This window comes from Pongo pygmaeus, chromosome 12, assembly GCF_028885625.2.
Source record: "Pongo pygmaeus isolate AG05252 chromosome 12, NHGRI_mPonPyg2-v2.0_pri, whole genome shotgun sequence".
Taxonomy (NCBI): Eukaryota; Metazoa; Chordata; class Mammalia; order Primates; family Hominidae; genus Pongo; species Pongo pygmaeus.
This window is the reverse complement of record NC_072385.2, coordinates 103,450,008-103,466,498: the sequence shown is the minus strand read 5'-3', so window position 1 is coordinate 103,466,498 and position 16,491 is coordinate 103,450,008. Positions and strand designations below refer to the sequence as shown.

At 37.1% G+C, this 16,491-nt stretch overlaps 1 protein-coding gene across 10 annotated transcripts in view; it reads left to right on the top strand.

The window, feature by feature from the left end:
- LCLAT1 (lysocardiolipin acyltransferase 1) overlaps positions 1–16,491 on the top strand; it is a 196,575-nt gene that overhangs the window by 25,323 nt on the left and 154,761 nt on the right. For 2 of the 10 annotated variants that reach the window (XM_063648853.1, XM_063648852.1), the window contains exon 2: positions 3,365–3,598. The exons of 4 other annotated variants lie outside the window; for them this stretch is intronic. The gene's annotated coding sequence lies outside the window, so the exon portion shown is untranslated. Of the gene's footprint in view, positions 1–1,631; positions 1,750–3,364; positions 3,599–14,250; positions 14,333–16,491 lie in introns of those variants that run through there. 4 more of the 10 variants (XM_063648855.1, XM_063648857.1, XM_063648856.1 and 1 more) reach the window with 4 other exon arrangements.

The window sequence follows — 16,491 nt, the reverse complement described above, 5'->3', positions numbered from 1 at the left end:
GTACCATGTATCCATGGCCTCACCAGTCAGGAGAGAGATTTCCATCTTGGAAAATAGTTTGTCTGGAGTGAATGTTTCTGATTAATTCATTATGTGAGTATGAAAATTACATATGTATGACAATTACATATGTTAGACAATTATATGTGTCTAACTATATTACATATAGAACTACCATATGACAGTTGCATATGCTATATATGAAGACATATATATGTATGTGTGTATACATATATATAAAGTTCTGAACAAGGAGGGCGGGTTGTATGCTTCTTATAGTAAAAGGAATCTGAATCTATTATGATCTTTCTTTTAAGTTAGTGTCCTTGGGATAAGGAGAGCAGGTAGACGGAAGAGAACCTGGTAGGCTTAAAAGCCACCTGATTCTCCTGATTTGGGTCACCCGCATCTGGAACATCCTCTTTAATTTGGTTATCAACATGTTTTTTCATCCCTTTATTTATTCTATAATTCCTTATAATCTTGATAATTTATGAACCTAAACAAAGACTTTTTGTGTTGATTTCTTCAGTGACATAAAAATTAACCTACTTCTGTGGATGGATAGATGAACATGGATGTGTTCTATGGAGCAGAGTCTACCAAAATTATTTTTTTAAATCATCTGAAACAAATTGTGCTATTGGATTGACCGTTTTCCTCAGTTGTTTTAACTGTTTACAGGGAATGAATATGAGTGGGCAACAGGTTGTGGTTGCTAGAGTTCATGTCTTCACCATTATCCGCAGTCTGAATATTGGCTCTGAAGGTTCTGAAACCTGGTTTCCTAGTTTTATGCAGTGCAAATTTATACCAGTGAAATTTATAAGGGATTGATTTTCAAAACCCAAAGGCTTGTTGATTAGTTTACATGGGCAGTGGACCTTTCTAGTCCAATTTGCTGTTTGGATTGTTTTTGTGTTGGTATCTGAGTATCAAACAACATGTTACCAATAATAAGAAAACTGTGTAATGTGTTAAAGATAATATAATGACTTATGCAGCTATGAAAATATATGTGTTAAAGAAAAACTCGTAATCAGGGAAGAAGGCAAATGTTATACCTGGTTCAATGGAAAAGTAAAATAACCCACAAATTTATATGGAGTAAAGAAATGTTGAAATGGACCCAAGTGGAGACAAAACTGGTTTGTTGGGGGAGAGGGAGCTGGGGAGAGGCTCAGGAGGACAACTGAACCTGCTCCCTGACAGGATAGAATTTACATGTCCCTCAGTTAACCCATAGTCTACAGTGTTGTAAAACAGCTCTCATCAAACAGAATCTGATAAAATGTAGAGGTGTGCTATATATAAATCATGCCTAGTTTTCCATCAGATTTTTCTCTACATATTACTGTGAATTGCAGTGAGTGGGGGTTAAAAGATTTTTTTTTAATTTAAGAGATAGGGACTTGCTATGTTGCCCAAGCTGGGCTTGAACTCCTTGATCCTCTTGCCTTAGCCTTCTGAGTAGCTGGGAATACAGGCGTGTGCCACAGATATTTGAGTACAGTTCTGGATCCTCTTTGAGCATGATGAGCTTTTAAAATTGTACCATTACCTGGTTAATGCATGAACAGTTTTAATGATTTGGTTTTAAATAATTAAACTTTTTTTTTTTTTTTAAATAGGGCCTCACTCTGTCACCCAGGCTGGAGTGCAATGGCACAATCTTGACTCACAGTAGCCTTGACTTCCTGGGCTCAAGTGATCCTCCTGGCACAGCCTCCTGTGTAGTTGGGACCACAGGTGTGTGCCACCACACACATGGCTAATTTTTAAAAATTTTTTGTAGAGATGAGGTCTCATTTTGTTGCCTAGGCTGGTCTGGAACTCCTAGGCTCAAGCAATTCTCCCCCCTTGGTCTCTCAGAGTGCTAGGATTACAGGCATGAGCCACCACACCTGGCCTTAAATTTGTTAGTTATACGCAGATCCAGGTTCAGATTTACCTTGCTAGTCTTTTTCTGTGTGTGTGAGACAGGGTCTCACTGTTGCCCAGGCTGGAGTGCAGTGGCACAATCATAGCTCATTGTATCCTTGAACTCCTGGGCTCAAGTGATTATTCTGCCTCAGCCTTCCAAGCAGCTGGGATTACAAGCGTGTGCCACCACCACTGGTTAATAAATTTTTTTTTTTTGTAGAGGCAGAGTCTCACTGTGTTGCTCAGGCTGGTCTAGAACTCCTGGGCTCAAGTGATACTTCTGTCTCAGACTCCCACAGTTCTGGGATTACAAAATTGAGTCATGGTCCCTTACTAATCTTATGGAAACTTATAATTTTCTTTTTGGCACTGGATCTTTTTTGGATAGCTGGTGGTGACTTGGCGGCTGGCTGCAAGGGGCAGTATTAAATGTAATCTGGTATTGTATGCTTTTTTTTAATAAACATGTAACCATTAAAATTGCATACAATTATTGGAGGCTATATAATGGGGTTGGAAAGAGTCCCAGCTCTATGATAATCTGGATTACTGACCTGAACAACAACATTTGCAATTACTATGATTTTTGACCTAATTTGTCAGAATCTTCATTTTAATTCATTCTGAACATTTTAATGCATGTTTAAATAGAATAATTTTTTAATTGGCTTGCCTGTTTTATAGAACTCAGCCCAGTATTTTTCTTTTAGCCAGAATAAATGTTGAATGATTCCTTCCTTTTAGTGATTCTTTCTGATACAGTTTCTTCTAATATGTGATGCCCTCTAGTGAATTCAGCCTTTCAGAAATATTTTGAGAAGCAAGATTTTGAGAAGAAGATTTCAGTATAATGAAATCTCAAGGAACATTCTAATAATTAGAACTATTACTTTATGCTTTGTTGAGATGCAAGTTTCTCTCTCTCTAAGTGTTCAAGCAAAGATTTGATAATCCCTTATGAGTCTTATTGTTGAATAGAGTGAAACTTTTCCAGATGACTTCTAAAGTCTTCTTCAGCTTCATGGGTCTAGCTTCCATATAAACCAGTAGTCGTCAGCCAATAAATATTGAACATTCACTGGACCTTAAGCACTGTCCTGGGGGGTTGTGAAGGTTCCAAAGGTAGTACAGGTCATAGATGTGATTTCAAGTAACTAATGCATCAGGAGGATGAAGTAAAGTAGCTAACCTTTATTGAAGATTTACTCTGTTCCTGGAGCTGCTGAAGACAGTTTACTTTGTCATTTAATCCTCACAATAGTCTTTAAGTAGCTACCACTTTTAGTCCAATTTATTTGTGTAGATATCGGGACCCAGAGAGGTTAAATAATTTGCCCAGAGTCACACAGTAAGTGTTGGAATCAGGACCAGTTTATGTAAAATAATAGTGGGTAGGAGGTGAATGGCAGGCCAGTGATCAAAGTTTCATCTGTCTTTACAGCCACTCCACATCACTTGAATTATCTCCTGATTTCCACCTCTGCTCAGATCCGCCACTGCATTCGATTCTTACAGGAACGCAGGCCCTATAACTGTGCATGCAGGGGATCTAGGTTGTGTGTTCCTTAGGAGAATCTAATGCCTGATGATCTGTCACTGTCTCCTGTCACCCCCAGATAGGACCATCTAGTTGCAAGAAAACAAGCTCAGAACGCTTGCCGACTCTACCATTATGGTGAGTTGTATAATTATTTCATTATATATTACAGTGTAGTAGTAATAGTAGAAATAAAGTACACAATAAATGTAATGTGCTTGAATCACCCTGAAACCACCCCTTCCCCTGCCCCTGCCATCCATGGAAAAATTGTCTTCTATGAAACCAGCTCCTGGTGCCAAAAAGGCTGGGGACTGCTGGCTTACAGGCTATCAGCTCTCTGAGGGTGTATTTAGTTGTCTATATTAAGCTAGCTCAAATTACTTTTGGATACCTCTTTACATTGTCATACTTAAGTGTGTGATTCTCTTATTAGCTTCAGTCACAGAAGTGATAGTTAATAATTTGTACATAAGTTTTGCAGTTCATTTTAATTTTTGGCCCATAAGGTATTTTACTTACTCTAAAGACTTACATGATAGAATGACACAATCTTACCTTCTTTTTTCTTTAAAACATCCATTCTTTGATGTTTAGTGAATCAACTGCTCATTCCTGTGCCTAAGAATCCTTTGAGGGCATTTATGACCTGTAGGTTTCTTTTGATTTTCAGAGACATTTACCACCCTCTTTATTGGATTTTAAGGCTAGGATAGCTGTTGTCCTTTTCGTTTTTATCACCTACACTAAATAGAAATCGATTTCTCCATTTGTAGGTAAATTAATTTCATCAAATTAGAGCTAGCCTTTTGATGCCTTGGATTGTACCTGTTTGTGTTGTATTCAGGTTAGTGCTTGTTGTATGGAGAAAATATAGAATACATCTTTGGTCTAATTACTGGAAAGATAATGTGAGCCTTAAAGAAGAAAGGAATATTATATTGTGATATATAAGGTAGATCATTCTCATTTCTGGAAACTTGTTTGGTGTCCATTTATGAAATGGTTTGTTTGCTCCAAAGTATCTGTGTATAGTCTCTAACTGGTATACAACTAAGTCACAGATTGTGACCCTAATGGCCTGAGCACCCCTTAGGCTTCATCTCTGCCTGATTTCGCTTCTGCGCGTACCTAAAGACTTGATGTTATCAACATATCACTTTATCTTTCCATTTAGGCTATCCCTGAGTAATGAGAAGGAATGTGAGAAGAAATTAAATTGGAGGCTTTCCTAGTGAAAGGAGAGACACTTAGAGGTGGCCAGCCTAGGATTTTAAGAAGTCTAGAAAGATTGAGCAGGGCTCTCGAGAAGAATATTTTAATGAAAGTAGGAGGTTAGGAAAATCCTACCTGACTCCATGCCCGTTTTGGTAAAAACAGAACAACTTTTTAAGACTTCTTGAAATTTTATGATTTTCCTTCTATTTTTCTAATTGCTCTCTCTCCCCCCTGGAAGTTTTTCTAGCAGTGAAAAATCTCAAAGGTTTACTTAAGGGATAGGAATTAAGGAATTTTGTGGTCTGAATTCTGTGGCCCAGGATTTGGGAACGTAAAGTCAAAAGTGTTAGTGAGGGATTTAAAAAAAAAAAGGCATAAGCCAGTTACAGAAGCATTTGGAACTGGGCCTCCCACAGTTTATGAGTTAACACGAGATTGGGGTGTTAGGAGATAGTTTTATAAATCATTATTTGAAGTTAAGCATTTATTCATAGTGGTTAAAGACTGTGTTGTTATTAGTGCTATTTTCAGGTACATTTTTGTGAAGTTGGCTTTTGTAGGCTGACCTGAAAACCTGATCACTTTGTATAATATAATTTTTATGGGAAAATGCATTCTGAATTCCAAACAGCTGATTTAAATGCAGAGTTTTAGAATGCTACCTGCTCATAAGTTGGGACTGTTTTCTCTGTTCATATTCTGATAGAATTCCCAATTTGGTACATTTCTAATCTGGGAAACAAAATTTTATTTGACTGTAGATGAGGTAAATCGCTATAGAATAGTTATATGTATAAAAATAAGTTACTTCTTAGCTGAGTGTAGTGGTGTGTGCCTATAGTCCTAGTACTTGGGAGGCTGAGACGGGAGGATCACTTGAGCCCAGGAGCGGGAAGCCATGATTGTGCCACTGCACTCCAGCCTGGATGACAGAATGAGAACCTGTCAATAAATAGATAGGTAGGTAGGTAGGTAGGTAGATAGATTTAAAAAACCAGACATAGACACACATACACAAATGAAGTAACTTTCATAACCAGAAACTACAGTAATCTTTGGCATAGTATTTGTAACTTAAGACTTGGTTTTGTATTGTGCAAGATTTTTTAAGATCTTTAGGTTAAGATTCAGATGGACTTGCTGACTTGTGTTACATTGTAAAAGGGGAATCAAGCCTCCTGGGATATACTTGGGTTGCCCAATTGCTGTGTTTCTTTAAGTATTTTTTTCCCTTTTTAGGGCCTTTGTTTCTTCATCTACAAATAAGAATGTTCATAATGGCATTATTCATATAGCTCAAACTTGAAAAATACACAGATGTCAAAAAGAATAGATAAATACATTTTGGGATATTTATACAGTGAAATACCGTACAGCAATGAACAAGAAGAAGCAATTGTGGCACTTACTTATTTGGGTGAATCTCACAGATTTGTTGAATAAAAGCAGCCAGATGCAGTAGAGTATATACTTGTTTTTTGTTTTTTCTTTTCTTTGGTTTTTTTTGGGACAGGGTCTCATTCAGTCATCCAGGCTGGACTACAATGGTGTGATCATAGCTCTCTGCAGCTTCCAACTCTGGGGTTCAAGTGATCCTCCTGCCTCAGCCTCCCAAGTAGTTGGGACCACAGGCTCATGTCGCCATCCCCATCTATGGAGGATTGCTCAAGCTATCCTCCCATTTTTGTAGAGATGGGATCTCACCAGGTTACCCAGGCTGGTCTAGAACTGCTGGACTCAAGCAGTCCTTCTGCCTCAGCCTCCCAAAGTGCTGAGATTATAGGTGTGAGCCACCACGCCTGGCTGTGTATATGTTTGTTAATTCCATTTAGATAAAGTTAAAAGACAGGTAAGACTACTGATGGTCATAGAATTCAAAATTGTGGTTACCAGTGGAGTAGTTAATTATTGGGAAGGGACATGCATGAAGGAGGCTTCTGGGTTGCAGGCAATACTCTGTCTCGATCTGGATACTGACTTTGTAAAAAATTTATTAAGTCATATACTTAGAATTTGTGTATTTTACTGAACACTACAGTTTTAAGAAGGCTGAAAGTATGTACCAAAATGAAACACAAAAAAGGAAAAAGTAAAAGAAACAAAAGATTGACTGGATTGGGAGCCAGGAAAACTGAGTTCGGACCTCAGCTCCACCACTGAACATCTGTGATTTTAGGTAACTCACTGACCTCTTTGCCTTAGTGATTGTATCTCTAAAATGGAAATAATCCCTGCCTTCTGTATTTCAATCAGGTTAAACACTTTCATCCTTTTATACTGTATCTCATTACATCATAGAGATAAACCTTTGAAAGCACATTGGAGGCTATTAAAAATATCCTGGATGTAAAATGACATTATTTTCCTGTTAATACTTTTATATTTGTTGTATTAGTATTCTATTTAATAAAAAGGACCCCATATAAAAGTAGCAAAAGGGCCAAAGACTGATCAGCTGAACTACATTTGTTACACTTACTTTTTTTCTTTTTTCCAGACAGGGTCTTGCTCTGTTGTCCAGGGTGGAGTGCAGTGGCTCGATCTTGGATAGCTCAAGTTATCCTCCCACCTCAGCCTCCTGAGTAGCTGGGACTCAGGTGTACACCACCATGCTTGGCTAATTTTTATATTTTTTCTTTGTAGAGATGGGGTTTTGCCATGTTACCCAGGCTGGTCTCCAACTTCTGAGTTCAAGTAATCTACCTGCCTTGGCTTCCCAAAGTGCCGGGATTACAGATTTGTGCCACTGCGCCGGGCCAATACTAGCTTTTGAATTCCTGGAAAAAATATAAAATGACAGTATCAATTTATCTGACTTTTTCTCTTTTTTATATTAAGCCCTCCATCAAGTAGAAATTGAGCTCTTTCATGCAGGGTATGATGCTTCATGCTTGTAATTCCACCTCTTTGGGAGGCCTAGGTGAGGGGATCAATTGAGGCCTGGAGTTCAAGGCTGCAGTGAGGTGTGATCCCATCACTTCAGTTTTAGCCTGGGCAATAGAGTGAGACCGTTTCTGGGGTCGGGAAAATTCGAGCTCTTTCAAAGTGTGCTGGGGTTTTTTGCTGAGGATATAATAGTGCACAATATCAATATGGTCCTTACAACTACAGAACTATAGAACTAAGATTCTAGAGGGAATGACAGGTAGAAAACAAGGAAACAGACAAATGAATAAACAACTGCTGGCTGTAATGAGAGCCATAAACGAAGCACTCAGGACTGAGACAGAATCACTATTGAGGGGAACTTGCTTTAAGTAGTGGTCAGCCTTAGTGAGAGCTTGTTTACGGAGTTGACATTAAGTTGATACCTAAAACCTAAAGGAAGAAACAGAGGTAGTGAAACAAAGTCTGAGAAGGTAGCCTGGACAATTTGCACTAAGTCCTGAGGTGGGACGTGGCCTGTTGGAGAACCTGGCAGAAGAGGTTAGTTAGCACGGAGGTAGAAGGGGAGTGGTAATTCGATTTTTACTCTAGGCTCAATGGAAAGCCGTTAAAGGCTTTTAAACTGGGAAATTATGTAACTGGATTTACATTGTAAGATTACACGCAAGTGTTGGGTAAGTAGATGAACCTGTGGGTCTGCAGCTAAGATAATGTGTTGGAGATATTTTGGTAATATCAGCATAAAGATAGCACAAAGGAAGAGGGAGGAGGAAAAGGATAGATAGAAGACAACTGATGTCTGAGTGATAGGAAGCCTCAGCATTTAGAGGTCTGGTAGAGGAGGGGGAGCCAACCAAGCCAACCAGGAGGGAAGGATCACCGATGTCAGAAGAAAACCTGGAGAGTGGTGTCACAAAAGCCAAGAGAGGCTAGCATTTCAAGGAGGAAGTGGCCATGCGTGTGGAATGCTGCCAAGAGGGTAGAGTAAAATGAGGACAGAGAAGTAGCTATTGGATGTGGCTACATGAAAGTGGACTTTTTTGCCAGAGTGGTTTCAGTGGAATGGTAGAGGCAGAAAGCTGACTGAAGAGGGAAGTTGATTGAGGAGGGAATGGGAAGTGAGGAAGCAGAGACTGTGTGTGTAGTTAATGATTCATTTCTCTGGGCAATCAGTTTAGATGTATACTTTGCTACCCCAGAGTATTCAAGGAGTCTTAAAAACCCATTCAGTAAGCCTAGGGGTTTGCATTATCCATAAATGGCTGTAGGAACTTAGTATTGGCCTTTGACTTCCAATAATTTTTCTTTGATTAGCATTTAATTGTTAATTTGAGAGATTCTGAATTTTGTAGGAGGCTTCCATGTATAGTAAAGCTGAGTATTCAATCTGTTAACTTCTAGAGAACTAGTATTATAAATAAATTGAAACTTGGATTATTTACCTTTTCAAGGAAGTAATTATAAGCCTTGAAAGTTATGCAAAAACTATTTCATCTTGAAACACTTAGAAATTCATTTTGGTTTTTGTGATTACAGTGTTCAGTAAGACAGACATCTAAATAGGGATTGCATTTGGCAGTTATGTACTTGTTCTTGTTCTAAACTAAGCACTGTTTCTGTGGTTTAGATTTTTCCTTTATAAATAGAATTTTAATCAGTGTAGGTTAGATTTTTTTCCAGGCATGTTATAATTAGCACTGGCTACAACTTAATCCTAAAATGTGTATAATAAATCTAATAATATTTTATAAGCACTCCTGCCGTTAAATGAAAGCAGATAGGAATTATTTGAATATTTTTAAAAATCTCTAGTATATATCTTTCCAAAACTGTGTGGAAAGAATGTATGGCTATTTAAAAAAAAAAAAAGTTAATACATAACTTGCTTGGTCTTGTCACTGAGAATGCTGTTACTTATATTTTGGAGCCACATGGTCTTATATGCCATGACAGCTCATTCATATATTCTTTTGAATATGCTATGTAGTAATGTAGTTACTGGAAGAAAAAGCATTGCGGTAGGATCTACTTTCCAAATGTGATATGTCTGCCAATTTAAGCCCACTGCTTTAGGAAGCTGAGGCAGGAGTATCGCTTGAGGCTAGTAGTTCAATTAAGAGCAGCCTGGTCAACATTGTGAAACCCTGTCCCTATTAAAAAAAAAAAAGCAAAACCCAAACAAACCTAAGGACAAGCAGTTTGGATTACAGGAAATTATTTAGTAGTATGGTTAAGAAGCACCCTCTCTGGAGTAAGATACACTTGGGGTCCAGTCTCAGCTTTTTAGAATCTTAGATCATCAAAAACAAGGAAAGTCGGAGAAACTGTCATAGCCAAGAGGAGCCAAGGGAGACATGATGGCTAAATGTAATGTGGTATTCTAATGGAACCCTGGTGCAGAAGAACATGAGATAAAAACTAAGCAAATTTAAATAAATTTGGACTTTAGTTAATACAAATGTAATATTGCTTCATTAGTTGTGACAAATGTATCTACTAACGTAAGACATTAATATTAGGGGAAACTGAGCATAGAGTGTATGGAAATTCTGTCCTATCATCACAATTTAAAAATTACTCTAGGCCAAGCACAGTGGCTCACACCTCTAATCCCAGCACTTCAGGAGGCTGAGGTTGGGGGGATCACTTGAGCCCAGGAGTTCGAGACCAGCTTAGGCAACATAGGGATACCCTGTCTCTATAAAAATAAAATAAATAAGATTAAAACTACTCCAAAGTAAAAAAGTTTATTAAGAAAAAGAACATATTTTTATAACCATCTTTAGAAAATACAACCTGCCACGCTTAGTAACTCTGATTATATGATTCAACCTTAGATCTCACTGTCTTTATCTTTAAAGTGAGGATATAATGTGTCTGCCTCCATTGCGTAGTTCTGAGGATTTAATGAAGCACTGCAAGCAAAAGGGCCTGGCAAAGTGTCTGGCATAGTGAATGCTCACCAAATGCTACTAGTGATGATGAAAACTCATCTTTAATTTTTTTTTAATGTCTGCATAAAGCAAACCCACGTTCATACATTTTGGTTGAGCTATAAGAGATCTGACATTGCAAACCAGACCCAGTTTAGGGCCTAAACCTACCATATCCATTTCCAGTTGTCTTAACTTGAATTAAAACTAAAACTCCTACTGGATTTTAAAGGCAATTCTACTTTATTCTCAAGCCTTAAATTTTATGGGCAACATAGTGAATGGGAACGAGTACTGAACAGGAATGAGGAGACCTGACTTTTAGGCCCCAGTTTGCCACTAAATAGTTCAGAGATTTGGGGCATTTTTTTTTACCTTTTAGAAACTTCATTTTCTCGTTTGTAAAATGAGAATGTTGAACTGGATGCTATTTAATTTGTGAAATTGAGTTACATTGATATCTGAGAAATGTGCTTCAGAGCAGTCATCTTAGAGGTTTTGTCTTCCCAGGTGGCCTCCCAGGAAAATTAGTCTATTACCCATGTTTACATCTCATTTTGGACCAAATATAGATGGCCCTGCTTGCTGATCCATCATATTCTCTGTATTAGGCCCCATGAGACTCTTTAATTGCTTCAGAAACTCAAATTCGCTTTCAAAGTTCGGAGATTTGTTACCATTCATTGAGGATAATTAATAGAATGTGCTAAAGGTTCTGCAGGGATTTCCCATAAAGGGGTTCTAAAAATATTGTAAGTATTGACAGCATTGTGGGAATAAGTATTGTGGCCTTCCCAAATCAGTCATTTTGAAAGCCACAGGACTCTTTTGGAAATAATTCTGGTATTATTATTATTTTTTAGTGTATTAGCTCATTGTACCATGTGATTCTAGTTTTGAGACTTTTATTTTAAATTTTTGGGGTTTTCTCAGTTTCATTATAACTTCCTGGCTTTGCCATTAACCAATATTATTTTACTGTAATTTTAAGATAATAGCACTAGAAAAGTACTGTGGGCAAGAGCTATGTTGTGCAGAATAAAATCTCTAATGCAGATCTAGTTTCTGTTTCTTTGTCCAGAGCTTAGAGGAAAGCTTGGCCACACATTCTATAAATGTTAGCCATCAAATTTTAATATGACTAGAACTATTATGATCAGTGTTTAACTGTATGTACATTTGAGAGTGTAACATTTAGTAACATATTTGACAGTTTTAAAAAACTGATTTCATTTTAAAATAAGTTGAACTATTTATCAAATATTTCATTTTCCATATGTGTTTTAAATTGAATTTCAGTGACCTAAAATTCTGTTCGTAGAAATAACTTTGCACATCTTTTACTATGGTGTGGTGTGGTGTGGTGTGGTGTGGTGTGGTGTGGTGTGGTATGGTATATGTGTGTTAAATTTTTTAAAAACAGTAACTCACTTAAGCAGGAGGGGTGTGGTGTGGTGTGTGTTGTGTGTGGTGTGGTGTGGTATGGTATGGTATATGTGTGTTAAATTTTTTAAAAACAGTAACTCACTTAAGCAGGAGGTTTATTAAACCCTGACTAATTAAATTATCCAAACATTAACAGACTGCTATATGGTACTAATACTGGTTTTTGTAATATTATTAAGTCACTTAGTGTGATCTTTCATCAGTGAATAATTGCATATTTTCCATGGAAAGCATTGTGATAAGAGATATATACTACTATTAGAAACTATTAACTTTAGAAATTATCAGCAGATGTTTTCCATGCATGGTTGGCTTCATTTGGTTTGGTCCCCGCTTAGCTGAATAGTTTTAACCTGACTAGAAAGATATATAGCTAACATTTACATGATGTGTTTGGAACTTAATGAAGCACTACACTAGGCTTCCAGTTAATGGAATTTGTACCGTTTTAATTTTTTGGACAGCTTTTTTCTCTATTTTTAAGGCAGTATCGTACAGTGTCATCTTTTTCAATTCTTGCCATTAGTGGTATGTAAGGAAGAAAGGTTGAAGAGGTGATTTTTTTTTATAGAACTATGATTTTATTAGAGGTTAGGAATTAACTTTGTCTTAAATTCACATTTCCATTGTCATAAATAGTTGCTCTTAAGTGTTCATTTTTTTTTAAGATTTAAATTTAACACTTTTATTCCAAATAAAATTTATTTTTATCTCATAGTTGAATGATGACATTTGAATTTCTCTAGCAAAAAGAGCACTTTACTTTCTTCATTGCTATATTTAATGGTAACTAAGCATTTTCCTCTGTAACCTATAGTAAATAGGAAAATAGTAGATTATGCCATTTTTAGGTGAAAAGTAGTTCCTTTAGGAATGGAACTTTGGATTAATGCTATAGGAACATTTGGATTAATGCTATAGCAGATTGTTTTTTAGCATGCTAATTTACTACTTTCTTAAACTCCCTTTTGGGCTTTGTATTTGTCATATATGTTATATGTTTATAGAATAGTTTGAAATTGGGTTCAGAAGAGTCAGATACCTTTCTACTTCAGCATATATTTTGAGTATAGTTTATATATGTGGTCTGGTAAGCCTTTCTGCTCACTCCCTGATAACTCTTGTTTTGTATATTTAAACGCTTATGGCTTTTAGGACTAAATCTTTTCTAATTTCCAAAGCAATACAGGCTTGTTAGAAAATATTAAACCACTAAAAATACATGATAAACTGGAAAGTGACGGTAAGTCCTCATTGCCTATGGGATAAGGATTGACTTTGTTATTGTCAGGAAAGAGCATTATCTTAGAAAGAACTTTTGACAGCCTTAACTGACCTGTTAAAAAAATTTAATATAAGAATTAAAGCATTAAATTTTTATATTATGTTATCACATTATATGTAAGTTACAGAAGTTGAATTATAACATTTAGCATTATTAACAAGATATGAACTTGTATTTATTCTCATTTCATTGTAGAATGGTGGAAAATTTCACATATATTGGGGATTGGTTTTAAGTTTAGCGTTTGAGAACCACTGACCTAACCACCCTTACTTTTCTCTTGCTGCTCCCCAGAATGCAGCCAGACTTGTCCTCTCACTCTTCCAGTGTACTGTTACTTAGCTTTGATTTGCTTGTTTTTGTTCATGTGGTTCCCTCCTTCCCAGTTATGTACCACCCATCCTCCATTCATTTCAAATCATCTGGTGGCAGAGACTACCAAATTCCTACCAGAATTTGTTCTTTTCATCCTGAACCTGGAGCTAGCTAGCTCTTGTGACTGAGTTCTAGCCAATGGAATGTGAGTGGAAAATGATATGTAGTGTTCCTCCACATTCTTTCCTTTCTTGCTGGGTGGATGTGTACCATGATGTGAAACCAGGGAAATGCAGAGCCACAGTGCAAGCAGCCTAGGTCCCTGAATGACTATGTAAGACAATTGCCCCACCAATGTGAGCCTTCCTGCTCCACCCTATGATTATTACATATGCAAGAAGTAAATTACTGTGTTAAACCATTATGTGTTTGGTGCTATTTGTTACTTCAGTTCTACCTACTATAATAACACTACTTTCTCTAGGTAGTTCCTGACTATGCTAGTTCACCTAGATTATCATTTTTTCTCCTAAAATTCTATGATATTTACTAGGTATTGTTAATTCACATTTTTAAGAACCAAAAACAAAGGCAGAAAAAAAGATGGTATGCATTTAATTTGTACATGTCTTGCTCACATAGATGGTAGACCTTTGGAAGAAAGTGACTTTGCCTTATAATTCTTTTGTATTTCCCATGGTACCCAGCTAAGGCACTCAGTAAAGACCTGAAAGAATGCAAAGTTGGGAACCAATCTTTAAAGCATAGATACTGGAGTCTGCAATGGTGGTAAGTTTAGTTAACTTCATTTATTTTAGTTTTCTCTGGTTAGACGTCCTTCATTATAAAGGAGAAAAATGGTATAGAAAATCCGTAATTTAATAAATTGAAACAAACATAAAATAGTGACATTTGTAGTAGGGCAGCCATTTCCTTCTTTCCTCTCTCTCCCTTTTTCCCTTCTATAAACATTAAACTTTTACAGTGTGTCATGTTCTGGGCCCTGGGGGGTACAGCAGTTAATAAAACAAACTAAAATCTGCCTTTCAGAGTTAACAGAAAATAAGTAAAACATTTGAAATGCTAAATACAACCAGTTCTGAGAAAAATAAAGTAGAGGTTTAAGGGTGGGTGGGCAGCAATGTGAGTGGTGCTTGAAGTGTGTTAAACGGGGATGAGATGTGTTAGGTGGAGTTGAAATGTGTTACATGATGCTGGTGTTGTAACTTAAGTTGTACAGTCAGCAAAGTCCTGTCTGAGAGAGTGACTCTTGGGCTAAGTGCCGAACCAGGAGTTGAAGTGTGTTACGTGATGCTGGTGTTATAATTTAAGTTGTACAGTCAGCACAGTCCTGTCTGAGAGGGTGACTCTTGGGCTAAGTGCTGAGCCCAGGTGAACCAGGTAAGGAGAGCAGACCACAAGCACTCCTCAACCCAAGTGAGAGTGATGCAGTGTTCTAAAATTGTGGTGATTATTGCATTCCTCTGAATATACCAAAAACCATGGAGTTGTACACTTTTAAATGTGTGGATTTTATGTTATGTGAATTATATCTTAATAAAGCTGTTAAAAAGAAAAACCATCAAAGCTTTAAAGGTCTTCAGCATCAACCCAGGGAAAAACCCTGTTTTCCTTACTGCTCTTTTTAGAATGTTTGGCTTTGTAGTAGTTGTAGTTACTACAGTAAATCACATGAATTTTTTTCCAGTTAGGTCTAGAGACTGTGAATCACAGCAATCATTAGGAATATTAGTAAATTTGTATCAGATTACTTTGGCTGTAAGGTTCTAAAATTTCCAACACTAAAATTTGGTCATGTGTGTGCAGTCTTCATAGCTTGCTGCTAAAGTAACAGTAGATTATTATCCATTTATAACTTGGAGAAAAAAGGTAATGTTGGCTTCATGCTCAGTAATGACTGATTTGAGATTGAGATTGTGCTGACTTTGCAACCACATCCCTCACCAACATGGCAATTGCCTGATGGCACTGACCTTGGAACTGTCTTTACTTTCTCTTTTCTTTTAATGGTTTATATTCAAAACAGCTTGGTTGTCCCTAGCTCTTGCTTTTTCAGATTAGATATTGACTCTTAGATATTGTCTCTTAGATATTGTCTTTTGTTTTTTCCTCTGGAAATAAATTTTAGCACTCAATAACTCCCACATTCCAGATTCCAGCCACCTAGGCTGCATTGATTTAGACCCCTTTCCCTAGACACTGAGAATTGTAGAGCTAGAGAGGGTCTTGGAGTGCAGAGTTGTGTAACAAGTCAGTGCAAAGCTCGTATTAGGTTCTCAGCAATCCTGAATTCTGTCCTCAATGTCTGTTTCCAATATCATTACTATATTTCCATAAGGAATTAACAAATGATGCTCACTAAAGGCAGTTACCTTGCCCATAAGGAGATTCTTCAGATTCTATTACAATGTTAAAATTATGGACTCTAAATTTGTATAATCTTAAACCATCAAATCATTTCCTCTCTATCTGTAATCATCTTTTGGCCCAGGATCAGTTTTCCATTGTACTGATAGGTTAGCATATGACCTCATCCTGGTTTAGAGTTGAGAATATGCGACTTAGACTATAGATCTAGCCCTAGATCTGCTACAGTGTGACCCTGGCAAGTATCTTAATCTTATTACAGACATTTTATATTTCAGGTGTAGTTCTGATAGCATTCCCCTCTCCACCTTTGTACCATACAAGTGAGTGGGCTTGGAGAATACAGTTCTCAAGATGTGAGTACAATGAAAGCATATTTAATGTTATCTTCTTTACCTTCCTAGACTTAGTGGGGAAGAAAGGGAGGAATTTCCACTCCAAGAAGTACAACTTCTTCGCAGTTTCTTTCTTTTTTTTTTTTTTTTTTGAGACGGAGTCTCGCTCTGTCACCCAGGCTGGAGTGCAGTGGTGCGATCTCGGCTCACTGCAAGCTCCGCCTC